This window comes from Camelus ferus, chromosome 4, assembly GCF_009834535.1.
Source record: "Camelus ferus isolate YT-003-E chromosome 4, BCGSAC_Cfer_1.0, whole genome shotgun sequence".
NCBI lineage: Eukaryota > Metazoa > Chordata > Mammalia > Artiodactyla > Camelidae > Camelus > Camelus ferus.
Genome location: NC_045699.1, coordinates 31,541,476 through 31,558,365, shown reverse-complemented (window position 1 = coordinate 31,558,365; position 16,890 = coordinate 31,541,476). Strand labels below are relative to the sequence as shown.

The 16,890-nt window shown below is 43.3% G+C and overlaps 2 long non-coding RNA genes across 40 annotated transcripts in view; one reads left to right on the top strand and one right to left on the bottom strand.

The window, feature by feature from the left end:
- LOC106729529 overlaps positions 1 to 16,890 on the bottom strand; it is a 197,448-nt gene that overhangs the window by 108,467 nt on the left and 72,091 nt on the right. Inside the window, exon 1 of one of the 39 annotated variants that reach the window (XR_004319198.1) lies at positions 13,096 to 13,662. The exons of 37 other annotated variants lie outside the window; for them this stretch is intronic. This is a non-coding gene — a long non-coding RNA (uncharacterized LOC106729529). Of the gene's footprint in view, positions 1 to 3,658; positions 3,944 to 13,095; positions 13,663 to 16,890 lie in introns of those variants that run through there. One more of the 39 variants, XR_004319195.1, reaches the window with a different exon arrangement.
- Positions 7,257 to 9,495, top strand: LOC116663131. Its single transcript, XR_004319225.1, has 2 exons — positions 7,257 to 7,831; positions 9,287 to 9,495. It is a non-coding gene; the product is annotated as an uncharacterized LOC116663131 (long non-coding RNA).

Here is a 16,890-nt window from a genome sequence, read left to right as displayed (position 1 = left end):
CACTTCCACACAGACCACAACTTCAATCGCTAGGGCGTTGTAAGACCAAAGAACACTAAAAATAGTATATGTAAAATAAAGAGAGTTGTTCCTCTATAGCATTATTTTCTATAGATTGTAAAGAAAAAATTTTTCACCACAGTAAATACAATCCACAGCATGAGAGCTGAATCTCAGACGCCTGTTGGAGTCTATTACACAGCATATTATTTCCCTGGTATTTGATGAAGGTGAGAAGGGGTGATGAACATTTTGGCAGGCTTTAGACAAGGCTGATCAATATTTTCCATTTCCCTGTATTATGTGCCACTACAATTCACCAGCCGAGAGGACAAGTTAACCGGATACAGCATGAGAGAGAAGGCCAAACAGACCCATAAGTCAAGGCAAAAAAAGAAGGGAAAAATTAATGGGAAGAAGCCAAGGGAAGAAGGGAGGGCTGGAGAAGCTCGACAACAAGCTTATAAAAAACTCGTGTGACCACTGCTCGTACAGTGAAGGTGGCGGAGTGAGCGGGAAAGGACCCCCCCCCCCCTTGTCAGGAGCCCAGCCTTGTCAGTCTGTCTCCACGTGCCTGCCAGCGATTCCTGGAGCGCTGGAAAGGTCAGGCATCAGGTCCCAGACTCAACACCGAGGAGAGACCCAGAAGAGAACTTTGGAACAATGGCCCGTTTTAACATTACTCGCTCCCTCTAAGATCTGTCTTGGTAGGTTGAAGGCTGCCCACTAGACACTAGAATTGATGTTGACAGCTTAGGCTCCAGGCTTCAGGCTCCCTGACACTGCTAGATTTGGATGCCTTGCTGCCTGGGTCCCCACTTACCCCCAAGGACCTGAGAGTTGGCAGTAATGGGAGAAAAGCTATGCCGCTCTAGGGACAAAGTCCAGTCTTAGCTAGGTAGACTCCCAGCATGCTCTGGTGGGTCAGGATGAGGAGACTGTACCAGAGCCCACTGCTGAGTTTCTTCAACTAAATTAAGCAGAACTTGGGGATAGACTGAAGAACATCAAAGCCAAACCATCACACAGCTGGGGAATCAGGAAACAGCCACAAGGCCAGGATTAGAAATGTTGACATCAGAATCCATAAGGAACCAAGAATGAAGAATGAGGTCAGGAATGATGAAGATCAAGTTAGGTTTCCCGGGAAGAAAAGGAAAATTAGGGACCATCATTAAAGATTTAGCTGCTTGTACAGATGGGAGACTAGGGACACCAATCAACAAGAACATCTCCCGGGGCTTCAAAGGACCTGGCTGCATCTGCTCAAGTCTCCTACACTTGATTCTTCCTCAGGAGTTTACCCCAGGGGCCACTCAATCCGCTTGTCTTCCCGTATGATTTGGAATGGGGGTTTATTAAATTTGCTTCTGGGATACCCTCAGCCCCCATCTATGCCTGATAAACTAACAACCCAAAAAGCAAGAGGACAGCCTTCTGTGAAGCTCCAGTGGACATGACCGTGCAGGCAGAGAGGGGCCAGCAGATGAGTGTTCTGCCCAATGGGATACATACTGGATAAGGGTTATCTCTACGAAGGGCAAGGAAGAATCTGGGACCGACGCATCAAAAAGAACTTTATCTGTAATGTTCTATCTTATTAAAAGAATTTAGAGTTTGAAATGTCAATTATAAATTTTACATGGTGGAAATAAATTGCTATATTATGCTCAGTGCCTTTCAACATTTTTAATGAATCAAAATAAAGAGAAAGAAAATTTTAAAAACGATGAGAGAGAGGATAGGGGTAGGACTCGAGAGGGAAGCGAGAGGAAGCAGGGAGGTTGATGGGAGTGAGTGGATCAGGGGAACATTCATGTACGAAGGCTCTGCATGGCTAGCAGTGAACCTAGTGGTAAACTGACACTGAACCCCAGCTCTGCAGGGGACCCTACAAGTACCCAAGCCAAAGGAAGAATGAAGAAGTTTTAGAAGCCACGAATATAGAGACAGACATTCCTAGAATCCACAGAAGGACTCTGAGAAGTCCTTCCAGGAACAGTGCTGCCCGAGGCTCCAAAGGAGAGAAGAGAATTATAGTCAACAGGTAAATTTCCATCGATGTTCTCAGAATTGCATGGACCTGGTAACCATCTGAACCTTTTTTTCATCACATGTTCTGAATTCATTCGTGTAGTCTAAAATGGCAGTGTTCCTCTGACGTTAGAATATCAGCCCATGAGACAAAAGAATTCACTTTACAGTTAAATTCAGAATCATTTTGTCAGGAAACTGACCTTTTGTATAAAGGAGGTCCTCTACTACCTCTGCATTCCTGAAACAGACGCGTGGGCAGCCAGCATACCATCTGGTGACAGCCTACCTGCTACGCTAGCAGCACAAAAGTCTATTCCCTTTTGCTGTAAGAAAGCTGGTTTTTTTTTTCCCCCTTACAAGACTTTAACATCCAAAACCAGCAGCTCATAAAATTTTTGAGGTTGGAGAGAAGAAAAAAATCCCAAACATGTATTGATTGTTTCCTTTCATTAACTGAATACTGGTAATGGGGGAGGATTTATAACTGCAGGCAAAATACATCCTCTCATTCATCCCAGCTCCTTAATTAAATCAATTGAAAGGTTCTAATTTTATTATGTCTTTTCAGATGCCTACTTTCATTCATCGGGAAGGGAAGCATTTGGAAGGTCCGAGTCACATTTGGTTACATTGCCTCAGAAGAAATAGTCTTATAGTACACAAGGGATTGTCCGAGACAATCTACTGACAGGTTTCCTGCCCCCACTTTGTGAGGCTGTCAGAGAGCAAAGCAACCACACACACGCTGGGTCTGGTGTCTATAACCCACATGGGACAGGAATGCAAAGGCTTAGCCTCCGCACTTGACAGTCATACTTCAGTCCCGGGAGAAGGTAGGATTTTACCCCAGCCTCTGGCTAGCACAAAACTATCACAATTTAAGAAAAAGCATTTATGTCTCCCTTCCTGGAACAGATGGGAATTCAAAATAGCAGAGAAAACAGTGACACATTTCAAAACAATGCAATAATGGCATAAAGAAATCTATACGAGGTCAACAAAGGAAGATCTGAGCCCAGAGGTCATCCAGGACACAAATTCAGTGCATTTGTGGCTATATTTAAGCATCAGGGATGTTTTATTTCTGGGAGAGAGAAACACAAAATCGAACAAAATGAGCAGGAGGTTAGTGGGAAGTGTTCGTATATGGGGACGAGTTTGAATGTAAACACCAGTGTCTAACTCTATAATCAATAATGTTTTTGAATCATTTGTCCCCCCTCCAAAAAAAAAAAAAAATTCTTAACCATGAAAAAAGGGGCTCCTGGAAAAGCTACTTTAAAAGAGAAAAAACTTGCCAAATTGTACCACCCTGTTCTCTTGACTGATTGCAGATCCATTCACACAACCTCTTTTCCTAATTTTCCCAAAATGTTGCCTTCTCATGGCATGTGGGTACATAACACTTTATGGAAGGCCTAAAACCGTGGTAGGAATTATAGCACGGCACCCTGCATGCCGCAGTAATATAAAATACAACAGCTTATTGTATGCTGCTTAGTTAAATGAAAAATGATGTGAAATTATACACAAATTCTGATTGTGTTAACATTACCCATGATGGAGGGGGAGGAAATAGACAAAAGTGTTAATAGCAGTTATCTTAAGGTAATAAAATTACCATCCATTTTTTTCTTCTCCTTCCCCCAAATTGTCTGCATCTTCTCTGATGAACTTGCCCTTCAACCGGCAGACATAGGTGGCCTTCTCTTCTGGCTCCCTTATCTCTGGTTTTCCTTTTTATATTTACAAAGCAGTGTCATCTCTGCTCCAGCTTATCAAACTATTTCAATTTCTGTGGCTCTGCCACTTTCGCATCTGCAAAGAACTGCATTCCAGTTACTCATCAGAGGTGACCTCCAACTCTTTGCTGCTCAATATTTTGCAAAAGTTCATTTGCAAATACATAGGATAAATGGAGAATTGCCTGAAGGTTCTTTCTTTCCCCTTACAGAACTACGTGCTGGCAAAATGCCAACAATGAGGGATGCTCAATAAAGCAGTCCTATAGCATTATGTGGCAGTCGCTGTGGGGCATTTGAGGAAACCAACCATCAGAGCTCAAAACATCCTCTTTATGAGCCCCTGTGAGAAAACTTAATTCTGTTCTCAGTGCCAGGGACAACTGAGCTCCTTTTAAGAAACTTTATTTTTAAAAAATCATGTAACCAAATGAGAGATTCCCCTTCTCCCCGGTTGCTGGGAATCCCAGAACCAAATTTTCATCCCACAGGCACACATTTTCTACACCCAACCTTGCCTTATTTCTCTCTCCCCTTAGTTCTCATTATATTTTGTATTCTTATGTTTCAAATTGTCTTAAAGTCTCCAAAACAAGAGAGTTATCAGGAAAGCTCTTGCCTTCATATTATAGAGGAAAAAAATTTGAAAAAGTGCCCATGGAATGATGGAAGCATATGATCAGAACTTCCTTTCACTCTTTAGCAAAAAAAAAAAAAAAAAAAAAATCTAGCATCTTCTTTGGGAAAACAACACTGATAAAGGAAAAGAAGACGACTTATCCAAACTCCAGTATTTTCTCTAAGAATCCTGGGTTGTTTCCGTAAGAAAGCTGGATCTCTTTAAGAAGTTCTGAGCTAGCCAAATAGATGTATGCATATGCATGACTGGGACATTGTGCTGTACACCGGAGACTGACATATTGTAACTGACTGTACTTATACTAAAAAAAAAAAGTTCTGAGCTAGCAAAATGTTTTCCTTAAAGACATTCAGTTTTTCTCTGTGGTTTGCCCCAGGAAAATGAGTGTGCATGAGAGTACCTTGATGCTTGTTTTGCATCAACAAAAGCACATATTAATATTTGCTTTTTAGGGAAAGAGTATCCATAAAGCAGAATCCCATGAATTTATGTTCCAGGTCCTTTCCACCCAGTAGTAAAAGGTTCTAGCTCTGCTCAGCTGGAGATTGGTCAGCATGAGGTATGCAAACTTGTAATTCCAAGGCTGCCACTGCATAGACCTCCCGTGTATAAAGGTTATTGTGTGATGGTCACAATGCCTTAGTTACTCAGAGGTCCCTTGGGTCTGAGTATGAAGTATTAAGAAGGAATCCCTGTAACTATTAAGGGTCAGAGAGAAGATATTTGCTTTCATGTTTAAAACATTACATGCAATATTATCCAGAGCTGGCTTGGTTTCCCCCTTAAATGAGGAAAAATTTCTAGAAAATTTCTCTAGAAAAACTAGCATTGCTTTTGGCTGAAAGGGAGCTGTACCCTGTCACGGGGCTGTTCTATGTGGCCTCAGTTATGACTTGTTGTCTTCCCCACAAAAATAAGTCCTCAAAGAACCATAAGCAAAAACACTTAAATGGAGTGAGTTCTCACCACGGGCCTGGTGCCCTGCAAAGCTTTTCACTGAAGATCTCATTACTCCTCACCACCAACCTTCAAGCTAGGTCTACGCCCATGCTCACGCTGAGGCTCAGACTACTGAGTACCTAGTCCAGGGACACACAGCCCCCAGATGACTAAAACAGGACCCGAAGCCAGATCGGACTCCCAGTGCACACTCTTAAACATGACCTGATTGGGACTCTACTGGTCCAGAAGAGCAGAAAGTCTACATTCTCTTTCCAGTGCCTGCCCACCCCAACAGATCTAAGAACTCCCCAGGCACTTCCTCACAAACAAGAGGTCTCTGAACCCTTCTTGCTCCTAGGTAGCCCCTAGAACCAGAACTCGGATGTGCTCCTTTGATCCCAGAAGACCATAATAGCTTCCAAAAGAAGACAGTGGCTTTGGAAGACAAAGTTAGGCCAGAAACCTGGTGTTACAGACTTACAGTTTGCATCGCTCGCAAATTCTTATGTTGAAGCCCTGGAGGTAAGGTCTTTGGGACATAATCAGGTTTGGATGAGGTCATGAGGGTGGGACCCCCATGGTGGCATTAATGTCCTTATAAGAAGAGGAAGACAGACCAGAGCTCTCTCTGCCACGTGAGGACACAAAGAGAAGGCAGCCATCTGTAAGCCGGGGGAGAGCCCTCACCAGGAACCAAATCAGCTGGCACCTTTATCTTGGACGTCCCAGTTCCAGAACTTTGAAAAATAGATTCCTTGTGCTTAGGCCATCCAGCTTAAGGTACTTTGTTATGGCAGGTCAAGCTAACACACCTAGAGTCCCTTGAAGTTCAATAAGGTCACTGGCCATCACCGCCCTCACTGGAAGGCCTGGTCACTTCCAGTCGTCTCCACAGCAGTGTAGGTAAGCTGGACCTCTGCCCTAGTGCTTCTCAATGAGAATGGCACGACCCCTAGAGGGTGTTTTAGAATTAGAAGGGCACAGTTTGGTTGTCACAATGACTGAAGGTGTGTTAGTGGCTTTTAGTGGGCAGTGCCAGGAACTCTAGACATCCCAAAAAGCAAGTGACATATCTTACTCATCAAGAAAAATGACCTATATACTAACCACTATATATAAAATAGATAACAAGGTCCCACTACATAGCACAGGTGTTGAGCTATAGTGAATACCTTGTAATGGCCTATGATGAAAAAGAATACATGTAAATGAGTCACTGTGCTGTATGCCAGAGATTAACACAACATTGTAAGCTGACTATACTTCAATTAAAAAAAAAAAAAGAAAAATGACCCACGTGAGTCAAACATCCAAAAATATTCTACCAGGCATTGAGGGTTTCTCCCCTGTTATAATTATCTGAGCCTGGATCCTGATTTATATATAAGCACAGAATGTCTCAGCAAGGTTTTAACACATACTGAATTTTCCAGGAATGCAGCCGCCATGTCCACTAAAGGGTAAATTATTGGGGTTTTTTGTGTGTGTTTGGAACACCACCCGCTGTGGCTCACCATTTCAGAAAATCATACCACTTACAGCTAAGCCACTGCGATATGACAGTCTCCCACCCTCTGTCCCTGCATCAGCTGGCACACGTGGCCGCTGCGCTCAGAGGCTCTACATGTGTCATTCCTGGCTTTCTATTCTGTCTTCCGGCATAGTTGGGCCTTCCTGCTTTATTACACATTGATTCCCATTCCTTTTTTTCCTTTATACTATACTTGGGACATTAGGTTAATTAGTTTTGCAAATTATGTATATATGTGATATTATCTATGATTTTCATTTCAAGATAGAGAAGGGATATTTCAAGATATTTCTTATTAAAAGGGGAAACTGACAGTGTTGAGACCCACTCTCTTCTCCCACCAAACAGAGCACAACCTCCTGCCTACACAACGTGGATTTTCAGGTAAGAAGAAGGAGGGGTCCTTACTCAGAGTCATCTCAGCTGAGGGTGTCCCACGTCAAATGTAACTTGGGCTCCCATCTGCCGTCTCTTTAGATTCACCCGCCCAAGCCATCTGCTCAAGGCCAAGACCCTTTGCGTCTCCAACAAGGCAACATCCGCACCACTGTTCACACCCAACACGTCTCTCTATCCTGAGTGCTTTCACAGAGGCCTCCTTATCCTCCCAGGGCACTAGATCACCAGCCCACCCTGGAGGTTTCTGTAACCTTCAATTCCTAGGAAACAGGGCTGAAATTTTGGTCCCTTCCTTCCTTGGAGGGTCACCAGAGTCCTTACGCAAATGTACTTACCCCAACCCCCTCCTTCATACGTCAAGTGCTGTGAGAGAGAGGCAGGGCAAGAACTGTCTCCTTTCCCCAGTTAGAAAAACTGAGGCAGAGAAGAAGTTAAGGAGCTGACTCAAGGACACAGAGCTGGTGAACAGCAGAGCCTAGACTCCAACCCCAGTTTTTGAATCCAAATGCCAGCACAGGTCTACCCTTACATGGGCATAAGGTGAGTGATATTTAACATAAAATTAATAACGTGTTCATTTTCTTACTGTTTCATAACTTTGCTTTCAAAGAATTACATTACCATACAGTGTGCCTCTCTCCTAACTGGAGAAACCGCTCATCAGCCTATCATCAGCATAAGTGTTTTTGTTTTTGTTTTTTAATGAGGCAACACTTCCAAAACTGTATTATGAATATGCCACAAAAGTCTTATAATGATTCATTCATTAGTGCATAGGCCGGGCTACTGTGGAGCCATCCTACCAATTACACCGGGCTACCATCAAGCAGTCGGATTGCTGCTTCTTAGTTATCAATGCATGAATCACGACACCTGTAAATAAATGAATTTCTTTTCATTTTTGACACTAGTGTTAGTAATACATGTAACACCAACAGTGTTTTGTATCATATTAGACAACATCTATGCAGGTACTAACAGACAATTCATCGTGTAAGCAGATGATGTGAATTTACAGTATCAATACAGTACAGCACTAGAAGTGTATTTTCTCTTCGTGAAGCTTTTAACATTTTCTTTCCTCTAGCTCGCTTAATTGTAAGAATGCAGCATGTAATACGTATAACATACAAACTGTGTGCTAACGGACTGTTTATGCTATCAGTAAGGCTTCTGGTCAACAGGAGTTATATGCTATCAGGTTAGTCTTCTGGTCACAGGAGGGGGGCATGGGCAACCCAACCCCCCAGTTGTTTAAGGGTCAACTGAATAAATAAAGGCCACAAACCATCACAGTATCTTATTCAATCCAAATAAAGCAAAGACTCCCCACCATACCCCCCCCCAATTTTTTTTAAAAATTAATAAGGGAATATTTGGGGAGAGAAACACGAAGAGTCCACCCCAAATCCTGCAAACCACACAAAAGGGCATAGTGTTTGCTGCTGTGATTATAAACCCAACAAGCTCACTGCCAGGTCTGGACACAGGACGAGTATTTAGAGCTGAGCGAGACGTGAATGGCCAGCACCACTTCCTCCCAGGGATATTTCAGTGATTAAGAAAATAGAGATTCTAATGGAGCAGTCACTCTGTCTGACAGGGTATTACACCTGTCGGGAGAGAAAGACAAGCTGAAGAGAGATTGACCTCCTGATAAACAGTTCTTGTTTTTGCCTTCAATTTCTCAATAATCCTTGTTGCAATATTTCCAATAATTTCTCCAGTGAATCTTCCCCTGAAGCGGACCTTGATTGGAGGAAATGATATCAGATCCACAAGGCACTGTTCCATTTCTCTTCATAGCTTGTGAAATTGCAGTCATGGTCAGGACCTCCGGAGATTTCTCAAGAGAAACCAGGCAGAAGGCCAGGCAGGGGTTGGGAAGTGGAATGAAGGAAAGAAAAATAAGCAAATGTATTGGAGGTGATGAAATTTTCCTTGCCAAGACAGAAAAACAAATAATAACTACAGTGTTTGCTTCTTTCCTTCAAGTTAACAGAATTTCTAACGACTGCACTTGGCCTCATCAAAACTATAGGGGGACTATGATGTTTTCATTTCTTTCTTCAAGGAATCTTCTCGAAGACTCCAGGTTTTACTGAGGTGAGCCGGTTTGGTGTGGACATGGTAACACAAGTACTTCTTGGTGCCTCTTGTTTTGTTCAGTCATTTGATTTTTGCCTTACTCAAAAAAAAAAAAAGAGGATGGAAGCCAGATTGAAGCATGGCCATTCGGGAAAAACCATAAGAAAGGATAAAACCTTACAGTGTGCCTTCCTAAAGCAGGGGACGTAGAGTTCCTCAGGAGACTGCAACTTAGACATCACCTAGCCATGTTTAGCATTAACAGCCGTTTCTCTCTATGTGAGATTTAGAACTCAGCCCCTCTGGGCCACTTGCTTAGGCTGAGTAAGGAGGCTGACCTCTGCGTGAGCTCCTCCAAACTGCTGAAGGGGGATCATTCTCCTGAAAGTCTGTTCACAGTCCCCTCCCAGGCAGTAACGGTGTCATGCTCGTAGAGTACTTTGAACCTTCTCAGAAGAAGGCAGTGCGCAAATTCAAGGCATTCTTCTCACGCTACGTAAGACCTAACCATCATCTTCTTGTTTCATATTTAGAAAACAGCCCCACGAGCCAAGCGAGCACTCTGGAATCACTATAAAAGGAAGAGAAGATCTTCCATGACCTTCAGAGATTTTCCATTGAGTGTTTTGAAGAGTCTTTGTGGCAGCAAGTCCACTGTCTCTCCCTCACCTCTTTGTTCTTTGTTGGCGTCTTTGGCAAATGAAGGAGAGGAGTGAAGGAATGTGAAGAGAGAAAACTCAGCGATGACCCATCTTCCTTTCAGTCACCTGTTCACAGAAAGGTGCCCTTCTGGAGTTCGCCAAGGGAAACTGATGGAAAGATCTGTTCCTGTTTTCCAATTCAATTTCATAAACATGGCAGACCCTACAAATATTTAAGTCATAATTTTTGCCCTCCAGGTGCTTACTACTTATGGCAGGAAAGGAGTGAGTTTTGATTGCAAAGAAGCGTATAGGTGATATCGGGGTATTACGGTTAAGAGGATGAAAGGCAAGGATTGGAGAAAGACGAAGTCTCAGGTATGATTCATTTCCCAAGTGCCCTCATGTCAATCCCAGCCCTCTCCCAACTTCACCTCTATCTATGCAAGACCTCCGATCTATTCTTCCAAATGGTCCTCTGTTATCTTCTTCCCAAAGCAAATCCAAAGAACATGGTCTGATTTGGGTCATTAACCATCATTTGTCCTTCAGTTGGGCTCAGTAACCATGAATCTTTCTTCAACTCTAGAAGAAAATCTTTCCCAAAGGGTGAAGCTTCTTTATTTTCCCTCACATGTAAGAATTATCTATCCAGAAAAACAATTAGACCCAGAAAATGACTGTGGTAAACACACTCTCGGAGAGAGTTTACTTTCTCCTGCGGTGGGGGAAATAATTCTGAAGATCTCAAAATAGAATTTCAGTTTCTACCAGGTCTCAAGTCTGTTCCCACCAAAGTTTAACAAAACCACCACAATCGGCACTTTGTTATCCTATCAGATGATCAGCTAGACTCACCACCCCTTAAAGTTCAAAAACATACTTTCTCTCCCACACAGCTTTTTCAAAGCCTCCTTTAAGATTTCAGCAGAAGGCCCAGCTCCTGCTAAAAGTGCCTCTGATTACAATGGAATCCCCTTAACTCTTTGATCTGCCTCTCCATTTACGCCAGGCTTCTGACTCTAGGAATCATTAAGTGGCCTTTCCTCTTTTAGATGGCAAACTCCGTCATGCCTCATAATTGAGTGGGCACTCGATAAATGAATGCTATAGAGCTCGGAGGAATAATACACTTCCTGTTGGCAGCAAATCCAAGAGAAACTTCCTTAGAAGAAAGGACTGTCAATTACCACTTAAACAAGCCTGAATTTTGGCTCCTGTAGAAAAGGCAAACAAAACAATAACAACACACTCTCCAACAGCAGCCACATCACTATCTGGCTGCTGCCCTCTGGTCCCCTGGCACACACTGCTGGTCCCCAGAAGATGCTCTATGAGTCTTTGTTGGGGGACTGATTCATAAAGGCACGAGACTGGTGATACACAATCCATCCCTGATAGGTAGACACCAGTGGGGTTCCTAGCAGCCTGGCTGCGTGGAGCCTCTGACCTCCTGTGGGCCTTGGCTCTCTTACAGCTGACAATCTGGCTGAATGTGAGATGCGAGGCTGGGAGCAGGATGCACAGGAAACAGGAGCCAGAGGACGGATGGGGAGGCTGTTCTGGAACACTGGCTCCTGTTTCCTCTGCAGCAGCCACCATGACGTCCCTGTCTCCCTTGGGGTGAAGTCCATTCAAGCTTCACCACACAACTTTCCCTCTACACTACCCTGGGCTGGGCAGAGGTCAGGCTGGACACCGAGGGAATCATAATTAGAATGCAAATCACTTGGGAAGCTTCAAAATGCTCACACCCAGGCCCCATTTCCAGACACTTGTTGAGCTGGGTCTACAGCAGGACTCCAGTGATGATATTCTTAAAAGCTCTGCAGGGTATTCTAACGTTCAGACAGGACCAAGAACTGCTGCCTTCCAGCGTTCCAGTCCTGGGCCCGCACCTGTCATCCCTTTGCCTCTCTTACACGGGAGCTGCTGGTAACAACAACAGCAACAAGAAAGGTCATTATTATTAACAATAGTAGCCAGCAATTCCTGAGCATTCATTATACACCAGGCACTTTCCCAACCGCTTTACTTGTATGAGTGCACTGAATTCTCTTAAGAAGTAGGTGCACTGGTCATCCCCATTTTCAGGTGAAAAAAACAGATGAAGAGAGAGGTTCAATAATTTGCCTGAAATTTCACAGCCTGTGTGACTGGGCCAGGCTTTGAACCCAGGAATACTGGCTCCCACACCTTCTCTCTTAAGCATTAAACTACACTGCCTCCCTGCATGCCTTCAATGCTCACAGGTTTGCAGGGACCACACGGGTTCCCACTGATGGAATCACCTTCTCAAATAATCATTTCTAAAGACATCTATCTGATCCCATCAGTCCTTGATGCAAAACCTTCCATGGCTTACTAACTGTTTATGGAATACAAGTCCAAACAACATACAAATGCCTTCCTCAGTCATACTCAGCTACCCCTCTGCTATCTACTCCCACCTTAAGCCACCCTACTCTCCAACAATTGAGAATTACTTGCACCTCCTTGAATCCACCACAGGACCCTAAAAGCAGGCTTGAAAACCCAGATATCCTTCCGCACTCCAGATACAGTGACAATTTAGAGATGCCAGGACAAAACCTCAGAGGACCAGGTTGGAAGAAAGCATATCCACTGAGAAACTCAGCACTTCAAAGACGACAAGCAGCAGTACAGCAGGAACTTAAACTATACATGTAACAAGTAACATTAGATACACCCACTTCCACAAAACTCCTAAAAGTTTGAAAACAGAATCATCGTGGTGAAATTGTACGTACTTTAAAACCCACTGCATAACTTGCAGGTTAAAATTCTTTTGTTCTAATCAGCATTTATGCTTACCTGGCACAGCAGGGACCACAAAGCCCACATTTCCAAAGACACTCTGGTTATAAGTGTGTTCTAAATACGGTAGAACTACACTCTGAAACCTCTCGTAAATTGCATTTATGACAAATGAAAACAATCAAATTTGGGACCAGGATCAGAGGAATTAATTCTCAGAGTTAAAGGAGAAATGGTCAAGCACTTCATTCCTGCAGAAAAACAAGCAAAATAGAAACTGTGCAAAATCAAGGACACCTGTGAGTCCACAACGCAGCCAGAACGTGGCTATCCCGAGTTGGCCTATTTCAATTTAGAGGTAATCTACTTGCGGTTTGACAGCTCCCAGGTCTGTAAATCTACACACTGCCCTCTGATGCTGCATTCACAGCTGTCATCGACTGGACAAAACCTAGTTTGTGCTTTCTTTGTTCAAAGAGAGAACATCTTTCTAATGGGCCATCTAAGTTCCAAACAATGTCCTCCTACCCTGTTCTGAATAAAAAGCTCACACATCACAGAATCATCTGACTTCGCCTACGTCCATCCCAGTGTGTCTCAACTGTGGTACCACTGACACCGTGGACCAGATCATTCTTTGTTGTGGGGGCTGTCCTTTGCACGGCAGCACTATCACAGCAGCCCTGGGCTCCACCCCCTAAATGCCTCTCCCTGAGGCACGACAATTAAAAATATTTACTGGGGACAAAATTGTTTCCAGGTGAGAACCACTAGTCTATCCTCACACTCAATCCATTTGGGAGATTCTCTTTAAACGTAATTCTGTTTTCACCAGACTTGGCCACATTTTTACATTCTGAAATTGTTCAAAAGCAGTCTGCAAAATAGTCTTTGGTCTTGGGATTTCAAAAAAAAAATGTTCTTATTCTATTGTAACCCTCAATAAAGGTTCATTTGTAACGAGTCCACATCGAGCACCTGATTTGGGGCCGAGGTGGGGTGGGAGTGGACGTGGCCCAGATGCACGAGGGGGCCGATGCTGAAGACAGTCCTCACCGACAGTCGGGTTCCTCTTCCAAACTCCCGCCAGGAGGGGCGGGCGTGTTATTCGCCCTGGATGTCCACAGGTGGCGTTTCACCCAGTGCTTTACAGTTTGCACACTACTTCCCTCAAGAGAGCCCCTCTACTTGTTAACAACAGAAAACTCAATCCAAACTGGCTAAGCCACAAAGGGAACTGAGCGGCTCAGGTGACAGTCCTACAGAACGGCAGCTCTCAGGAGAAGTGCTCCCGGCTCAGGGGCCAGTTTGGGTGCTGTTACCCTGATGCTCTCAGCCTTCTCTCCTCTGTGAGTCGGCTGGTCTCCAGATTGGCTCCTTCCTGGGGGCACAATGGCTACAGAAGTTCAGTCCTAACATCCAGACACCACGTTGCTTAAAAGAGAGTACCTTTCTAACCAAGCCAAAGTCATGAACTTCATAATAACTGGACCAACTTGACTAGTATGCGTAGGGCTGAAGCATCCCTTTAGTGAGGCCGGAAGAAGGACACAGGCTGAGTGACCCAGGCCCTTGAACTGATCACAGTGGCTGAGGAGATGATGCTGAAGGATTTAGAGCTTTGGTTCTCAAAGTGTGTTCCCTGACCAGTGACATCACCATCATCTGGGAACTTGTCAGACATGCAAATTCTCCGGCCCTCACCCCAGACTGGCTGAATCAGAAACTCTGGGATGGGGCCCAGAGACCTGGGTTTTAACCACTCTTCCAAGTGATTCTGATGGAAGCAAAAATTTGGGACCCATTAGTTTAGCCCATCGGGCCCTCCCTGTGGAGCCTAGGGTGGAATAAATCCTATTTACTTACTGGCTGCCACACAATTAGAAAATGGTGTAATGGAGGCCAGAGGAGGTACCATCAAAGTACTTTCAGAGAATTTCAAAATGTAGAATAGATACACAAGATTGTACTGTGTAGTATAGGGAAATATATACAGGATCTTGTGGTGGCTCACAGTGAAAGAGAATGTGACAATGAATGTATGTATGTTCATGTATAACTGAAAAATTGTGCTCTACACTGGAATTTGACACATTGTAAAATGACTATAACTCAATAAAAAGTTTAAAAAAACACAGAAGCAAAGAAATTAAAAAGTTAAATAAAATAAATAAATAAATAAATAATAAATAAATAAAAATTTGAAAAATAAAGTAAAAAAAAAAAGTACTTTCAGAGAATGTTCCAGAAGGAGACAGTTCACTTCACCTCTCACTTCCCACCGTGAGGCCACAGCGTGGAAAACACAGGCATCAGTGCCCTGGACTAGCAAGACGATGTGAAGATTATTTCTGCTGCCCCTATTTATTAGTTCACAGCGTTGCAGAAAAAGAGATGCCCAACATTAACCTTCGCACTGTCTGTGAGCCCTAACCCGCCCTCCCGGGAGAAACTGGACAAATACACGTATATATATGTTTGAGAGAAGTAAAGCTACTTTGCAGTTAAAACCACACTGAAAAAGACACTCTCTTAGAAGGTTTTTTAATTGTGGCTAATCCTAAGAGACATTCCTTGTAAGGTTACACCCACAGCTTCTGGGGTTCCACTCTGGACTTGTGGGGTCAGGCTCTCTAAGGGAGGGACCGGGAAAACTGCACTTTTAACACACATTGCCAGGGATGCTTCTGGATTGAGCATATTTGGAAAATGCTGTTCTAAAAGCTGTATCTGCAGGATTGGGAAGGAAAAATCTCATGAAGGAATTATATGAGTATTTCTGACTGCATAATAATAGCTTCTTCCTGTCCTTTCTCGGTGCCTTCCCCCACTGCCCAGGCCTCTAGCTCTTCTTCCTCTAGTCTTACTCTACTCTGCTTCCCAAAGACGTCACCCTTCAGACCGCTTCATGCCAGAGTGAACTTTCTAATACACACTGAGTGTCAGGCCTCTGGTCAAAACTTATCACAATAGTGGTTCCCTCCAGGAGGAAGGCTTATGAGATAGGTAGAGGGGAAGCACCTAGACAGACAGATACATGTTACTGTCAATATTCTATTTCTTGGAGGTGGTAGTGGGCTCAAGGATACTATTTGTTGTTGTTTTTGCAAAAGTAAATCAACAGATCAAGAGGGCCAATGAGAATAATGTCAGTGCAATTCTGTGAGCTGAGGATATAATTAAACACGTTTTAAAAAGGAAAGAAACAGACTTGTTAACAGTATCTCTGGGTATTGAAAGTATGCTTTTTAAAAAGTATTCTTTTTTTCCCCTCTGTATTTTATAATTACTCCATAGTGAATTGCATAATTTAATGGATTTTTTTTTTAAGTGAGAAAAAAAGCCTGCCCCAAGTCCTCACCATGGCCTACAGGATCAAATCGAAAGTGTTGGCATGAAGTTGAGGGGGATAAGTTAGGAGTTTGGGATTAACCAGTACACACTACTATATATAAAATAAACAACAAAGACCTACAGTATTGTACAGGGAACTATATTCAATATCTTGTAATAACCTATAATGGAAAAGGATCTGAAAAAGAATATATATATATATGTATAACTGAGTCACTTTTCTGTACACCTGAAACTAACACATTGTTAATCACCTATACTTCAATTTTTTTTAATGCAAAAAAAAAAAAAAAAATAGTGTTGGCGTGACATTCCCATCTCCACACAGTTCAGTCTCGCTTTCTTCCTCAGCCTTATTCTCTACCATCAGCGCACTGGGACCCCACCCTGGAACCATCCTGCTTCCCTTGCATTTCCTTCAATCCTTGATGCTCTCTGCCTTTGTTCCCTCTGTTCCCCAGGTCTTCCTTCCCCCTTCCCCCAGAGCATCAGTCAGGTTAGTGTGAGGTCCTGCTGAGGTAGCCAAAGCTCAGTAGACGAAGACGACAAAGGTTTATTTCTCACTCAACATCAGAAGGTGGCAAGCTTTTTCCCTAAAGACTCAGATGGTAAATATTTCACACTTTGTAAGTAACATAGGATAACTGTTGCATTGTCTTCTTTCTAATTTTTCTTGTATAACCCTTTTAAAAATGTAAAAAAAAAAACAAAAAACCCATTCCTATTCATAGGCCATAC